Source organism: Mustela nigripes, chromosome 5 (genome assembly GCF_022355385.1).
Source record: "Mustela nigripes isolate SB6536 chromosome 5, MUSNIG.SB6536, whole genome shotgun sequence".
NCBI classification, from domain to species: Eukaryota; Metazoa; Chordata; class Mammalia; order Carnivora; family Mustelidae; genus Mustela; species Mustela nigripes.
The window spans coordinates 1,554,396-1,569,708 of record NC_081561.1 but is presented as its reverse complement, the minus strand read 5'-3'; the positions used below and the strand labels follow the sequence as shown (position 1 = coordinate 1,569,708).

Here is a 15,313-nt window from a genome sequence, read left to right as displayed (position 1 = left end):
AAAAAAAAAAAAAATTTAACCAGTTACAGTACACTTACGTATTCTACATTTTGTCTGCCTCCAACATTTTTAGTTAATGTCATTACCACTAATATGTAGAGCACTGTATTTCACTACAGCATTACTCACTTAATGAATTTCATAGTCTAAACCAGAAATAAAGTTTTACTTCATGATTCATTTTACATAAATAAACAAATCATTTTGTTGATCAAAGGTGTTTCGTCTTGTGATGATGGCAAAGAATTTGGGGATTAACTAAATGATGGATGTAGAATTTAATAGGTCATGACAGATCTGAGGCTTAATCTTTTAAATAAATCTTTCATAAATGTACTTATTATATATGTGTTTTACATAAATACTGAATATCATGTCTTTTTTTCCCTTCCTTTTCAAAATTTAAATTCAATTAGCCAACATACAATATGTCATTAGTTTCAGATGTAGTATTCAACAATCCATCACTCACATATGACACCTAATGCTCACCACATCATGTGCCCCCCACTTAATGCCCGTCACCCAATTATCCCTCCACCCACCTCCCCTCCAGCAACTCTCAGTTTGTTTCCTATAGTTAAGAGTGTCTTGTGGTTTTTTTCCCTCTCTGATGACTTTCCATTCAGGTGTCCCTCCCTTCTCCTATGATCCTCTGCCCTGTTTCTTATATTCCACATATAAGTAAAACCATATGATAATTATCTTTCTCTGATTGACTTATTTTGCTCAGCATAATCCCCTCTAGTTCCATCCACATTGATGTAAATGGTAAGTGTTCATCCTTTCTGATGGCTAATTGACTAGTCAATATCTTTAGATTCTTACAAAATCTATGTATTTCAAAACATAACAATTACTATATGCATAAATTGTCCATTTTTTCTTTGATTTATTTTTGATAATAACCCATATTATAAATGTTTCAGAAAAATCTTTTCAATCACAGACAATGCACCAAGCATTCACTGATTCCTGACCATTCTTAGCAAATTTTCTAGAGGTTGTAAAATTTGGATTCTCTTTTCATTCCGTGGAAAAAGTCTAATGAGGCCTTTTATATTTAGTAGGCCAAATACTTTCCTTTATATTTGTCCTTCTTTTGATAAAGATATGGAAGCCAAGAGGAACTCTTATCTTCAACCTGAATTGATTTTTGATGTATGATGGAATTTGTTGTGAGATGAGTACATCTTGGACACTAGCGACTAAAGTCTTTTGACTGAAGAACGAAAAGGGATCATTATTATGGTACCTCTGTATAAACAACTGTAGGGCCGGAGTCCAGAATACAATATAATTATTAGGTTGAAGTAGCATGCTAAGGATTTCCTAATGAATATGTGTGTACACATATATGTATGTGTATGATTGTATGTTTTGATTGAGTAATATATTAGTTACCTACCACTGAGTAACAAATTATCCCAAACTTAGCAACTTAAGACAACAAACACTTATTATATCACAGTTTCAGTGGGCCAGGAATCCAGGAGTGCTTAGCTAGGGGGTTCTAGCTCAGGCTCTATCATCAAGATATAGTCAAGCCAGGGATGTAGTCATCTAAATGCTCAACTGAAGGAGAATTCACTTCATGTGGTTGTTAGCAGGTGTCTCTTCCTGTTGGCTGGGATTTCAGCTCTTTGTCCTGTGGACATCTGCAAAGTTTGCCTGCATATCCTCAGGATGGGGGCGCTGCTTTTCTCCAAGCAGTGGTTCAAGATAGAAGACAGACCCTGAGGGCTTTTTACCGTTACTTCTGCCATATTCTATTGGTTTACAGATTACGTCCTGCATAGCATAGGAGAGGACTAGAAAAAGATGGGGGGCCTTTGAGGCCTATCTTGGAGGCTGCTATCACAGGTGAGTTTCTACAATAGAAATGGGAACTTTGGTAATTTAACCGAACACAGAAACAGATGTTTCTCTATTTCATTAGCTTTAAATAGCAATTTTCTATCCAGCAACATGGCCGTAATAATGTTCTTATCACAAGTGGGTAAGTGTAGGTAGAAGAATAAGTTTCTGTTATTTTGGGGAGGAAATCACATGCCTCACTCTTAGAAGATAATTCTAATAAGATAATAAGAAGATAATAAGTAATTCCTCACTCTTAGAAGATAAATGTTTATGAATTACAGAAACAATTGTATAATTGCTTTCATGGCATCTATGGGCAGAACATGGTAGCAGTTTTTACTGATTCTCATTTAAAAACAAGAAAAATTAGAAGAGAGAGACTTGCTTGAATCTCATGTAAGTGGGAGGGAGGAAACTCATATGAAACTATGTGTCACTTTAGGTGTAAAACCTCACAACAACCTTATCAGGACAGAACACTGTGATTACTTCCATTTTGTAGATGAGTAAGTTGAGTCTGAGTAACCTGCCCAAGGTTACAAAATTAGTAAGTAAGCAGAGCTGAGAATTAGCTCTGGCCTTCAGGCTCCAAAGCCCATTAACTTCCCAGTGCTCCTCCTGTCTTCCCAGTTAAAGCCATGTGACCCCATCCTTCCACCCACAGATAAAAGCCCTGAGTGGGTAAGCAGCAACTTCTCAAGTAATAGCTTAGTTTTTGTGATTTGATATTTGGTCTTTATTATATGATGAGGTGTACATGTTTGAAGCATGGCATGGAAGTTCATGTTTGATGCCAAATAAAGGTTACCAGCTCCCTGGTATCTCATTAAAACCAGGGGCTTCTGAGTTTTTATGACTATGTTTTGGTGTTCATATAATTGCACTTGAACTTTTTGGCCACTGATTTTTGTATTTTGGGGTGTTGTTCCTGTTGTTGTTGTTTTTTGGAGTGAAAGAAGTGGCTAGTTGAGTTGAAATTGAACAATGTGATGCCAGTGTCTCTTCCATATGGCCATTCCAAATGCCTCCTGAAGACTCCTGGGATGCCTGTCCTTCCCCTGAAGCACCTTCAGCCCTTATCTAGCATAATGCACTGGATTAAAAACTATGATATTCAAACAGTTGTTTGAGCTGTGAAGTGGGGAAAAAATTGGATGACTTTCATTATATTAGCATCCATCACACAAAAACATACATTATAGGGTCAATGTCAGGGATGATTTGGGATCCCTTCGTACTTTCAGAGGATTTGGGGATCCCCTCATACTTTCTGTTTTTTTTTTTTTTTTTTTTTTTTTTTTTTTTTTTTTTTTTTTTTTTCTCCTCCTGCTCTGGGATTATTCAGTTAGTTAATGGAGTTGTAATCTTGTGAACCTTTTGTTTGTTTGTTTGATATTGTGTGAGATGTTACAGAAGTCATTTAGTCTGATAAAACATCTGTTGTATAATTCCTAGTGAACTTTTCTTAATATCTATATGTGACATAATATTAGTTTTTTTGTATTCTTTTAGATCTTTAAAACAATTTACCCTACTATCCTATTCATTACACGTATTGTCATTCTCCTAGAGAATGGAAATGGTGAGGGACTGGAGAAAAGGAGAGAAAGAACATACTGGAGGTGTCATCCAATTGGGCTGAACTGATGTTACCTCTGTGTTTTTAGAGTTATGAACAGATAAGCATGTTAATAAGGCAAAAGAAGATTGAACAACAAGAATAAGACTTAGTATTTAAATAAAATAGATTCTGGACACTAGTCCTTTATCTGATATGTCGTTTGCAAATATCTTCTCCCATTCTGTCAGTTGTCTTTTGATTTTGTTAACTGTTTCCTTTGCTGTGCAAAAGCTTTTGATCTTGATGAAATCCCAATAGTTCATTTTTTCCCTTGCTTCCCTTGCCTTTTGCGTTGTTCCTAGGAAGATGTTGCTGCAGCAGAGGTCGAAGAGGTTGCTGCCTGTGTTCTCCTCAAGGATTTTGATGGATTCCTTTCGCACATTGAGGTCCTTCATCCATTTGGAGTCTATTTTTGTGTGTGGTGTAAGGAAATGGTCCAATTTCATTTTTCTGCATGTGGCTGTCCAATTTTCCCAGCACCATTTATTGAAAAGGCTGTCTTTTTTCCATTGGACATTCTTTCCTGCTTTGTCGAAGATTAGTTGACCATAGATTTGAGGGTCTATTTCTGGGCTCTCTATTCTGTTCCATTGATCTATGTGTCTGTTTTTGTGCCAGTACCATGCTGTCTTGATGATGACAGCTTTGTAATAGAGCTTGAAGTCCGGAATTGTGATGCCAAAACTTAAAACAAATTTAATGTGACATGTACTGTCATACCTAATAGTTATTATGCTTAGGATAGTTATCCACGAGAGACAATCAATTCTCACATGAGACTACAATTAATATGTACATATTAGAGTGCAAAATTAAGTTCTTTTCTTCCCTTTACTGTCTTATGTCAACAGAAGAAAGAATAATTTTTCCCTGATGCCCTCTATCCTATATTATATAACCACAGTTTCTCTCTCACAGACACACTAACTACAGAGTCATTAAAGCCCAAAAACCAGGTTCTGACTTTGTTCCCTGTTGGTGGTGGCTAGCTCTGCTTCCCACTCCCCCTTTCTTATGTTCTCCTGTCCTTGATTTAGGTCTTGGCTTCTCTTAGTCCATCTGGTTGTATGGGCTTTGGAGGAGAGGAGACTGTTTATGGTAAGAACCAAAAATGAAAAATTAAGGGGGTGCGGGTTTAAAAAATGCCATAATTTTTTTTTTTTTAACTGGAGCTGACCAGTTCTGTCCTTTTTTTTTTTTTTTTTTTTTGTATTAAAGACTCACATAATTTATACCTGCTTATTCCACTTGGTTTAAAACAATAATCATGGTTAGCTGCCTATTCTGATAGGCAGCCCATGGGAGATTCTTTGGAAAGTGGCCTAAATTATTCCTGCTTTTGCTCACCCTCTCTCTGAAACCGTCCCAGATTTCTTCAGGTCCAGCCCATTCTTTGGCCTCCACTGTTTGAAGATTAATAGAGACCTTACCATTTTGTAGTTATACACCTGCAAGTCCCTTGCAAATAGAATCAAGCCTTATTCACTTCCCTAAAACACCAGCAGTTGGTACTTGCTTGGAAGAAGGAGGCCCAGCTCACCAGGAGAGCAGAAAGGAGACGGTCTGACTTCATTTTGGGTCTTTAGCATTGACCTCTAAATTCAGGGGTAAAAGAATTTAGCTAGGCTAAGAGGCATGGGAAGAGTGTGCATTTTCCTCAGTCTAGTTGATCTTTACTAGTGTTGACTCCCCACTCCTCTGGGAAAAAAGTGACATATATGAAGTGCTGAGGTAAAAATTCATGAGTTTACACTTACTTAAAATTCAGTGGGCAGGAAATGTGTGTGTGTGTGTGTGTGTGTGTGTGTGTGTGTGTGTCCAAGGCAGTAATTTACAGCAAATGTCTATCAAACTCATAACAACTTCAGCCTCAGGGTATTGTTGAGGCAAATAGCTTCATAAGATTTTTAAAAGGATTAGCAATGCATATGAATAGGACCGGGTACTATAATTATTCCTGAAACAGTTTCTCAGTGGGCAATTAGAGGATTAACCATACAATTTGATTAAATGTTCAGACTTTTTACATACTGTACGTACCAGGCCTAGGAATAGATCCATTTGTCTTAATATAACAGTCATCCTTAAAAGAATCACTCAGCTAAGAGATTTGCCACCAATAATTAAACTGAAAGCACTACCGCTCAGAATAACAACACCAAAATGTAATGATCTTATGTCTCCAACATCACAGAGAATTCCAGCCTTCCTTAGAATTTCACAATCATATGTTATTAGTCCTGTGTGGATGGGTGCTCTAGATCAAAGACCATGCATATATACACAAGTTTTATATATGATCTAGGTAATTCTTATGTAAGAAAAAATGGCATGACTAAAGGTTAATTGTAGAACTACAAGGAATAATATGAATATCATTAAGTCAGTGAGCAATGAATAGATGTTCTCCTCTTATGAATAAGCTTCCTGCTTCTTAATAAGTGAATCATTCACATTAGGGTAATAGCTTTCTTCTATTTGGATTCAGATTTTCCCAATGAAATTCCACCTTCCAGCTCAACACTGCTATTTCCTTTGCATGAAACATTTGCTTTGAAAATAATGAGATTTTTTACAAAGACTATTATACATATATATATTTCTAAGGACTTTATTTAAAACAATTGCTACTTTTTAAAAGTTACTTATGTTTTAGGTTAAAGTTGTAAAAGCTATAGTTATTTATATTGGTTGTTTTCATATATGGCCTCTTTCTCATTTGGAAGACATACCATGCTGGGAATTGGTGGTGTGGTACAAAATGGACGTGGTCATTTCCAGTGTTGTTTAGAGTACTGTTTTTTGTTTGTTTGTTTGTTTTTTGTGGATCAGATTTATTTGTAAATTACCAATTGCATATGGCATGTTGGGTAGGAAGATAGACCAGAAGACCTCAAGGGACAGGTTTGAATTTCGTCTGCTCCTGCAGAAGTATCCTCGGAGGTGAAGAAGACGTTCTCACAAATCTCTGCCCTAACTGGCCTCCACTAGTGTTTCAACTCCTCTTGGTAGAGTAACAGAACCCATCAATTGCATTAAAAGTGCAAACTCTTCAGGGAGAAGCCTCCCACTCAGAGCCTGTAAGTTGACATCTTTGTGGTTTTGCAGCTCTGTGAAGAGACACACTTCAGCTCTTCCTAATAAGTTCACTTGAAGATGAAGGGAAGATTTGAATCTGGGTCTTTTCTTTTGGTTGCCTATCAGAAGACAGTCAAGAGCAAGGTAGAAAAATCTTCACTAAGTTTTATCATGATTTTAGAACACACTCAGAACACAGTACCTCACAGTCTATAATCTCCTGAGAGCTGCTATTTGTTGGATCAGGTTTGGGTTATTTTGTAGCAAATTAGAGAACTAAAAATTCTAGTACTTACAGAGATTATAGAAAAAGTCAATGATCCAGATTCTCCCTATTGCCCGAGTCACTTCCCCACTGTTGGAATCTCAGAAAATCACTCCACTCATGGGAGAGCATGGTTGGCTAATAGTGGACCGTAGAGTGAGTAAGAGCATAAAGTCTCTTATCAGCAACATTAATATGCCCCTTCTGTGTATATTAGAGGAAGAGGGGCCAAAACGAAGAATAAACTCTCTCTTCTTTCAGGGTTTACTGTTTAGCTGGCAAAATAAGACCTAAACATAGAGGTAAATTTCAGGAAAGTACATGGAAAGTACATGGTCAGGGTCCAAGAAGAAGGAGCAGAAGGTACAGATACAACTGTTCAGAGGAAAGTCTTCCCAAGAAGGTGGCAATGGGTTAGGCTTCAGGTCCAAGCAGAGAGAGAGGACAGCGCTCTGGATAGGGAAACAGTACAATTGCAGGGGTGGGGAACTGAGAAGATGGGTTTGGCTGAAATCAAAGATTTACGGAGAGAGAAGTGTAAATATGTCTAAGGGCCATGTCATGCAAGGCAAAAGAAAAATGTGTGTCATTGCTTTGAGAGTGACTTATAGTGGGGATGCTGACAAGGGGGCCTAACAGGAGACTACAGGACCAATATTCCAGTATGCTGCAGGCTGGGCTAGGGAGGAGGCCACTGGATGGAGAGGGAGGGACAGAGACGGAGGACATGGATGAAGGAAGGACTAATGGGACATGGAAAAGGAGGAATCAAAAGTAGCCTTAAGGTTCTTGGCCTGGAGACTTGAAAAAACAAAGAAAAATGGGAAAACAGATGGGGAGAGATGTTTGGGTGAAAAGATGGTGATTCTGAGTAAATAAACAATGAGGCATGACAGGCAGCATCCAGTTAGAGAAGCTCAGTGAAGTACAACTGATTTCCCTCATAAATATCCATTGTCCTGTCTCTTCTCCCCATCTGCTCAGGATTTGGTTTCCCTCTGGATTCACCACCTGGCTTGACCCAGCTGCACAAGTGATCTAAGATATGCACTAGAGAAGTCACCAGTGTGAGTAAACCCACCAGTGGAGCTCACAATCTATACCAACAAGTGCAGAGTCCTCATTGCGTCTGACAAGACCCTACCCGGGCCAGTCTTTTAGGGCTCCTCTCTACTCCTCCCTGCATCCAATATGGGACTGCAGCAACATCAAACTGCTCTTGGTTTTCCGTGTACATTGACTGGACTGCTTCAGCTGCCTCCCTTACACTGGAGCCCTACTCCCTTCCTACTATTTGTTTGAGGCTTCATTCACCCCAGGCCTCCTCTCAATCAGCTGGGTTTCCCTCATCCTTCCAGGCTGGCTCATGCTTCCCTTTTCTGTTTGCTCCTGGCAGCCTGTGGATCTTTATCCGTCACCAGTCACACTGTCCTTAATGTTTACATATCCTGACACCCTGTTCAGACTGGGAACTCATAAGGAATGAGGCTCATTCCTCCTTATACCCCCAATCCCAGGGGCATATCCCTGCCAGAATAGGGGCCCATTACATGATCAGTGAATAGGGAGCTGCAGGACCAAAGCAGGAGTGAGAGAACATGTAGATGGGGCAGCTGTTGGACGATGTGTGCACCCTGTTTCTCAAGGAGAAAAGGAGATGGTGAGGAATAAATTTGGGGGCAGAATATCAGAGTATGGAGTAAGATATGAAGCCACTGAAGGTAAAAGCCAAGTGAGATGGAAGAGGGAGTTCAAAGAAGGAGGTACAGTCTGCAATGGGTTTTGCTGGAGAAGCCAAGCAGTGCAGGGAAGCAAAGCCAGGTAAGAGTCAGTGTTCTGTGCCCTCAAAGCTTACAGTATATTAAGGTGGATTATATAGGAACATAATCAGCCCCTCAGAAGAAGGCAGAATAAAACTGAACACTATTGGGTAGCTTTACCCAAACTGTTATGTTATTTGATGTTAATAGATGTTCTATTTAAAAAAGATTTCTTGGGGGTACCTGGGTTGCTCAGCTGGTTAAGCAACTGCCTATGGCTCAGATCATAATCCTGGAGTCCTAAAATTGAGTCCATCATTGGGCACCCTGTTCAGCGGAGAGTCTGCTTCTCCTACTGACCTCCCCCCCTCTCATGCTCTCTCTCTCTTTCAGATAAATAAAGAAAATCTTTTAAGAAAATAGTTCTTTCATCAAAAATAGTTTGACAATGCTGGGTTTGTTCCTGCAGACTTTTCAGAACTTTTGTGTGCTAATGTGCTAATGTGCACAAGAAGATAGACCTTACAGGGATTTTGAAGCCTTTCTGTGAATGGGTCCTTTAAAGGAAGTGAGTTGAGAAACACTTGGAGATGACTCAAGGATATCTGTCCTTCTTCAAATATTGTTTGGGAAATGCTAGAGAGGAAGGAATTCTAAAGGGGTGACACACTTTGGTTTGAAGGTTAAAAGCCTTCCTTCCTTTCACATGCTTGCCTGTTTAGTGAATGGCACTGATGTCTTGCACTAGGTTTTGACCTCTCAGTGCCTGATCCAGTTCTGGACATGGCAGGAGAATATGTGTAAACTCAGAACCACTGGGGAAACCCAGAGGCTGATATGTCACTGAAGCCTGGGGTGGCTTCCTCTAGAGCCCAGCTCTGTGTGCCCAGCAGGCACATGTCATCTTGGACCAGGACTCTTGTTTTGATAAATGTAAGTGGGTTGTCAGCCACATCCTTTGCTTGCATACATTCCCATTTCTCTGCTAACTGGTAGGTTCAGGGCCATGTTGTGTTAGATTGTCCTGTCCTTTTGCCACAGCTAAGCAGACCAAGTGTGGACACCTCATTTAAACTGAGTCACGTGTTTAGCCTTGGGACTTTGAAGAAGCAGCCTGGGGTCTTCATCAGACAGTGTTGGCAAGGTTGCCAAAAGAAGAGCAAAGCTAAGCCCAGATGGCACAGCATCAAGGACCTGGGGGAGCTGCTGTTGTAGGTACATGGAAACGAGGAGTCCAGTCCCAAGGTAAGAGAATGATCTGCCAGAGAGAGAGTGAAAGAGGGGACAGAGAAAGGCAGACGGGGGGTGGGTGGTGAGAAAGAGCTGGAGAGAGAGAGAGAAAGAAGGAGGGAGGAGGAGGAAGAGAGATTGAGAGAGAGAAAGAGAGTGAGATTGAGAGAGAGAGAGGTATGGTGGGAGACAGAGGGAAAGAGTGAAGGAAGGAAGGAGGGACAGAGGAAGAGGGAGAGAGACACACACACATAGAAACCGAGTTAATTTAAATTTTCAGTGCCTTGTCAGGTATTGTGAGGGTTCCTCATTCTCCAGGTAACAAGTAGAGAAATATTTCTTTACTCACTTGGAAAAGCAATTTCCTTGGCCTTTAGGATGGGTAATGGTTGTCAAGAACACATGGCTTTAGGAACTCATATTAAGGATAATAATGGCTTACATTCACTGAGTGCTTACTATGTGCCTGATGCTGTGCTAGCATTTTTAGAAGTTTTCATCAACCTCAGAGTGGGTATTATGAAAATTTCCATTTTTTTGTTTTGCTTTTTAATTTTTAATTTTCTCTAGGAGAAAAAAAAAACCACATTCTTATTTGTAGTTTGCTTTTTCATTTTTGAAAATTCCCATTTTATAGTTAGAGGGACTGAGATTAAGAGAGGGTAAGTAACTAGGCCAATGTCACAGAGCTGGTACTGACCAGCTCTCAAAATCAAGGAGTTATCTCTCAAAGCTGTTCTGAATGAAGAAGAAGAATTTGGAGCTTCCAGAGGGTCCTGTAAAGATTGGAGGAGATGCTGATGGGAGACGGCTAGTGGAGAGGGAGCAAGGAGGCAGTGAGAGGCAGATCATGCTTGGGGATTTTCAGTGACTCCACAGAAATGTCTGCATGGTTTCTACACATGTAAGTCCTGATCTGATCAATGGATTTCTTTGGGCATAGGGGAGAGCTCTCGATGTTGTGAGATTAGGATGTATGATAAGCCTCTTTTCAGGATATGAAGGAACTAGAGGCTGAGGTATCTGTGGGACATAACCTTCTCAGGAATCACAGAAACATTAAAGAATATTGGGAGTGCTTTTTATGGCCACAGTCATGGGGTGATTGAGGTAATTTTGACTCAAATTCCTGGTAGTAGGAAAATTTTCCCCTTCTCCTACCCTGATAATTTTTTGAAAGATTGTATTTATTAATTTGTCAGAGAGCGAGCGAGCGAGCGAGAACAAGCTAGCACAAGGGGGGACAGAGACAGAGGGAGAAGCAGACTCCCCGCTAAGCAAGGACCCCCATGTGAACGTGATCCCAGGACCCTGGGATTATGACCTGAGCCGAGGGCATATGCTTAACCAACCGAGCCATCCAGGCGTCCCTTTCCATTCTGATAATTTTAATAACTCTGTCTGTGTCAGATAGAGCCTTAAACCTGGGCCTGCAAAGCTGCCCTTCCCCTTGCTCCCCACCCCCCACACAAATCTAACTTTCCTTAACACTTACTGGTTTCCCCCATGGGACACAGAATCATTCCTTGCTTGGTTCCTGAAACCCTCCTTCATACAGATTGGGATAATATTACTGTACCCATGACTCACCTAGCTTGAACTACATTTGGTTACCATTTGGGCACTGGTTATCTCCCTAGTTCCTTTATGTATTTTTGTACATGATTCCAGTTTTGGATACTCCTTCCTTTCCGGTCTCAACCTCAGCTTTATTGACTTTAGGCCCAGATAACCTTTTGCTGGGGGGAGGAGTTCTGTACACTGTAGGATATTCAGTGGCCTTCCTGCTCTCTACCCACTCAATGCCAGTAACACTTTCCTCCCCAGCTGTGACAAACAAAAATGGGTCTGCAAATGGAGTGAATGGGCTTGGGTTAATGGGTACAGCCTTGCCAGGTGTAGATTTTGGCAGTCTGACCTTCAAGGAGGTGAGAAGGTAGTAGGTCATGGAAAGGGAGGAATGAGCTCAGAGACAGTAAGCCCTGCCCCCTTGTCCAAGGATGTGTGCTCTCCTCTAACACATGAAGAAACCTAAAGGGACTAGACTAGGAATTTTCTGATGGGCTTGGTAGAAAAAGAATGTTTAAATGTGGAAGAGGATGTTTATCCCCAAAGATGAAGGCAAAGAAGAGGCACAGATCAGGAGGAGTCAGGAAGGCCAAGTCCCTAAGGTAGTGAGACCTACAAAAGGGGCAGAGCTGAATCCAAAGTATCTTCAGCAGGTACTGGTTTGGAGGGAAGAGAAGAATGAGGAGGCCCAGGCGCCTGCTTAAGGCAGGTGGTGTGCTGACAGAGGGAAAGGAGAAAAACAGCTCTCGACTCTATTTTTTGTTCCTATATTTTCCATCAAGAAGAACTATCTTCATGCCCAAATGAGGAGAACCAAGGTGATTGAGAAATAACCCAGCCCAGACTTCAAGGCGGGAGATGAAGACTTTGAGTGACTTTGAGTGAGTTTGCAATGTTGATCTGGGTACCCTGATTGCATTTTTGGGTACTGGTGCATTCACAGAACCACTGTCAGTGGTCTCAGATGAGCCATTGTGAGGACTGTTCAAGCAGCAGGCAAATGTTCCTGCTGTCAGATTAGGCAGGCTCAGTCCTCATGATCCTACTACTCCCTCCCCTGGCGTTTTGCCACATGCATATAACTTACCTGAAGTTTTCCAACTTCTGAGGGTGTCAAGTGCTTCTCATTCTTGAGCCCTTCCATATGCTGCACCTCTGCCTGGGGTCCAGTCCCAGCATTGTCCTAGACATGTATCACTTTTATAATCATAAAAAATATTTTAATTAAAACATTTTAGATCCATTGTTCAGACAAGACCTTAGATATTATTTTCTATGTGCAGAAACAACTCCCCAGTGTATTGTAATCACTGCCTTTTATTTTATATTTGGTATCAACTTTTTGGTCCTGAGGAAGCTTAATGTATCCCTTCCAGAATTTAAAGTATTCTGTAGAGTTTCATAAGGTCACAAAGCAACATCAGTCTATCCTCGATTTCTTTCTCATTCACATCTTCAATCGTCTTTCCTAGAAAGGTTAATTGATGTTATGCCCTCTGCTGAAAAGAGTGCCCAAATCCAGACAGACTTTGGAGCTGTTCTGGCCTTCCACAGACGGACTGTGTCCAGAGAGCTTTCTCATCCTCCTACTGCTCCATACTCCTGAGCAGCACTTTTCCAAGACAGGAGACCAGTGCCTCATATGTGAACAATATTAACTCTCTTAGTGTAGATACTGTGAATGCAGTCTAAAATGGCCCTCAGTTTTCTTTCTTTTTTTTTGGGGGGGGGGGGGATGGTTTCATGGTGTGGTTTATAATAATCATATATTCAAATAAATCACATATCCAAATAAATACATACTCAACCTCAGCTTTATTGCCTTTGGGGCCAGATAATTCTTTGCTGGGGGATGTGCCCTGTACACTGTAGGATGTTTAGCAGCACCCCTGCTCTGTACCCATGGGAACAGGTAGAGTAGTAACAACTTTGTCCCCAGCCTTGACAAGGAAAAATGTCTCTGGACACTGCCAGATATTGCCTTAGTTAGGTCATCCCTGAGAGATAAATTGCTTCCTGTTGGGAACTTGGGACAAATACCACAACTAAGAGTTTTTAGGGGCTAAGGTGGGGAGATGGCAATGTATAGACAGGTTGCTAGGTATTGTAACATTTTATATGATGAATCACTAGAAACACCACCCATCTTTTAAATTTTTATTTATTTATTTTTTAAAATAAGCTCTATGCCCAACTTGGGGCTTGAACTCATGATCCCGAGAGCAAAAGTTGCATGCTCTACTGTCTGAGCCTGCCAGCTGCCCAGTTCATTCTTATTGATTCCAAAAATTGTGTGAGACAAAAAAATAAAAGGTGCCTCCCACTGTCTATGTTTTCAGGTAGTTCCTAAATTAAAACATAGCAGCGACTCTCTTGAGGTCAAATTTATTTTAAGTTAGCACTTTCAAAATAATCTTAATGTCTCTAAGAGGTTGCACACATTTGAACAGCATAAGCAGCTGCATGGTGGGGGGTCTTTTGTGTTATTACTTCTCCGTTTGGAGGGTGCCATCCAACCATAAAAACCTTTTCAATGAAAATGTAGATTACCATATTGACTTGTTTAAGCTTCTAGCAAGGATCTCTCACTTGAGTGTGAGTTTGGGGTGTGTAGGTTTAAGTAAAGCAGTTTATATAAAATGGCTGTGCTGGTTTGATAATCCAGATTTACCAAGACATTAAGTATGGGGTGGTTCACTTCAACAAATCAGGAGCTATTGACAGGAGGTGGGAAGATACCATCTTATATTGTTGTCCTGTTGTGGAATGAACCTGGGATTTTACCTTGATAGAAATTCTAACTCTGCCTTTCTCTCTTTCAGATTGTTTCAAGGAAGATTTTGACACTGGATTCCTAAATTCCTGTTATGTTTCCCACTTGCTTGGTTCCTGAAACCCTCCTTCATACAGATTGGGATAATATTACTGTACCCATGACTCACCTAGCTTGAACTACATTTGGTTACCATTTGGGCACTGGTTATCTCCCTAGTTCCTTTATGTATTTTTGTACATGATTCTAGTTTTGTCTATCTAGCCACTTTGGAATCTTTGAATGGGAGCCACCCTAAAGATTACAATAAAAAGTGAAATCAATAAAGAACACAGGTTTTTCCAACTACACTGCTTATTCATGCAGTGACAGGCTCATCAGGGAGAGAGAAACACTGGGCTTTTGCACAAACTGGGAAGAACTATTGTCCAGGTCAGCTCCTCTTGCCCTTATATATATATATATATGCCCTTAATATATTACCCCAATATTCAGAAAATACTGAATATTGTCTTTATCTTGGGGTGAGGGGGAGGCTAAGACAAGAAGCTGGCCTGAGAGCTTTAAGTATCAAAGAGATTCAGACAATATTATAGCTAGTATTGTGCTAGAAAGTCATTTCTATGCTGGGAGCCAAATTACAGTACTCAAGGACATCTCTTTGCCAAATTAGTGGTAAGTAGGTTCTGAACGATCTCCTGAGTTGAGTCTTAGGATCCAATGTTATTGAAAGGAATGCCATTGTCAAGGCTGCTGGTGTCCAGGCACCCCTTATCAATGAATCCAAGTTCAATAGATTCTTTCTTGCCTTGTGTACATGGTTGAGTCAGGTGCTAGACACTCATTTTTCCCCAGTACTTTGTGGAACCCTAAAGTGGCCCTGGCTTTGGTGTTAAGTACAGACACTGCTGGGTCTGCAGCCCCCTGGCACTGGGTGTGATGCAAGATAAAATGCCAAACGTCCCACCTTAGCTTGGCTTCATGAATGCTTCATTTCTAATCCTAAACTATCTCCCTCGCTTACTTCTGACAAGAATGAGGCAGTGAACATACATGAATTCTGAACCTGGAAGTCACTGGGGTTGATTTTTCTCCTCCACATGTGTTGTATCAGACCAAACTAGCCTTCTTTTCTTAGCAGTAAAAAAAAGGGGGGG

General features: G+C 40.6%; 1 long non-coding RNA gene across 1 annotated transcript in view; it reads left to right on the top strand.

The window, feature by feature from the left end:
• The window catches only part of LOC132017552 (uncharacterized), a 55,427-nt gene extending 40,961 nt beyond the window's left edge, over positions 1-14,466 (top strand). Inside the window, exons 6-10 of the long non-coding RNA XR_009404326.1 lie at positions 6,590-6,703; positions 7,809-7,891; positions 9,626-9,829; positions 12,166-12,264; positions 14,206-14,466. This is a non-coding gene — a long non-coding RNA (uncharacterized LOC132017552). The remainder of the gene's footprint in view (positions 1-6,589; positions 6,704-7,808; positions 7,892-9,625; positions 9,830-12,165; positions 12,265-14,205) is intronic.
• Positions 14,467-15,313: the final 847 nt, after the last annotated feature.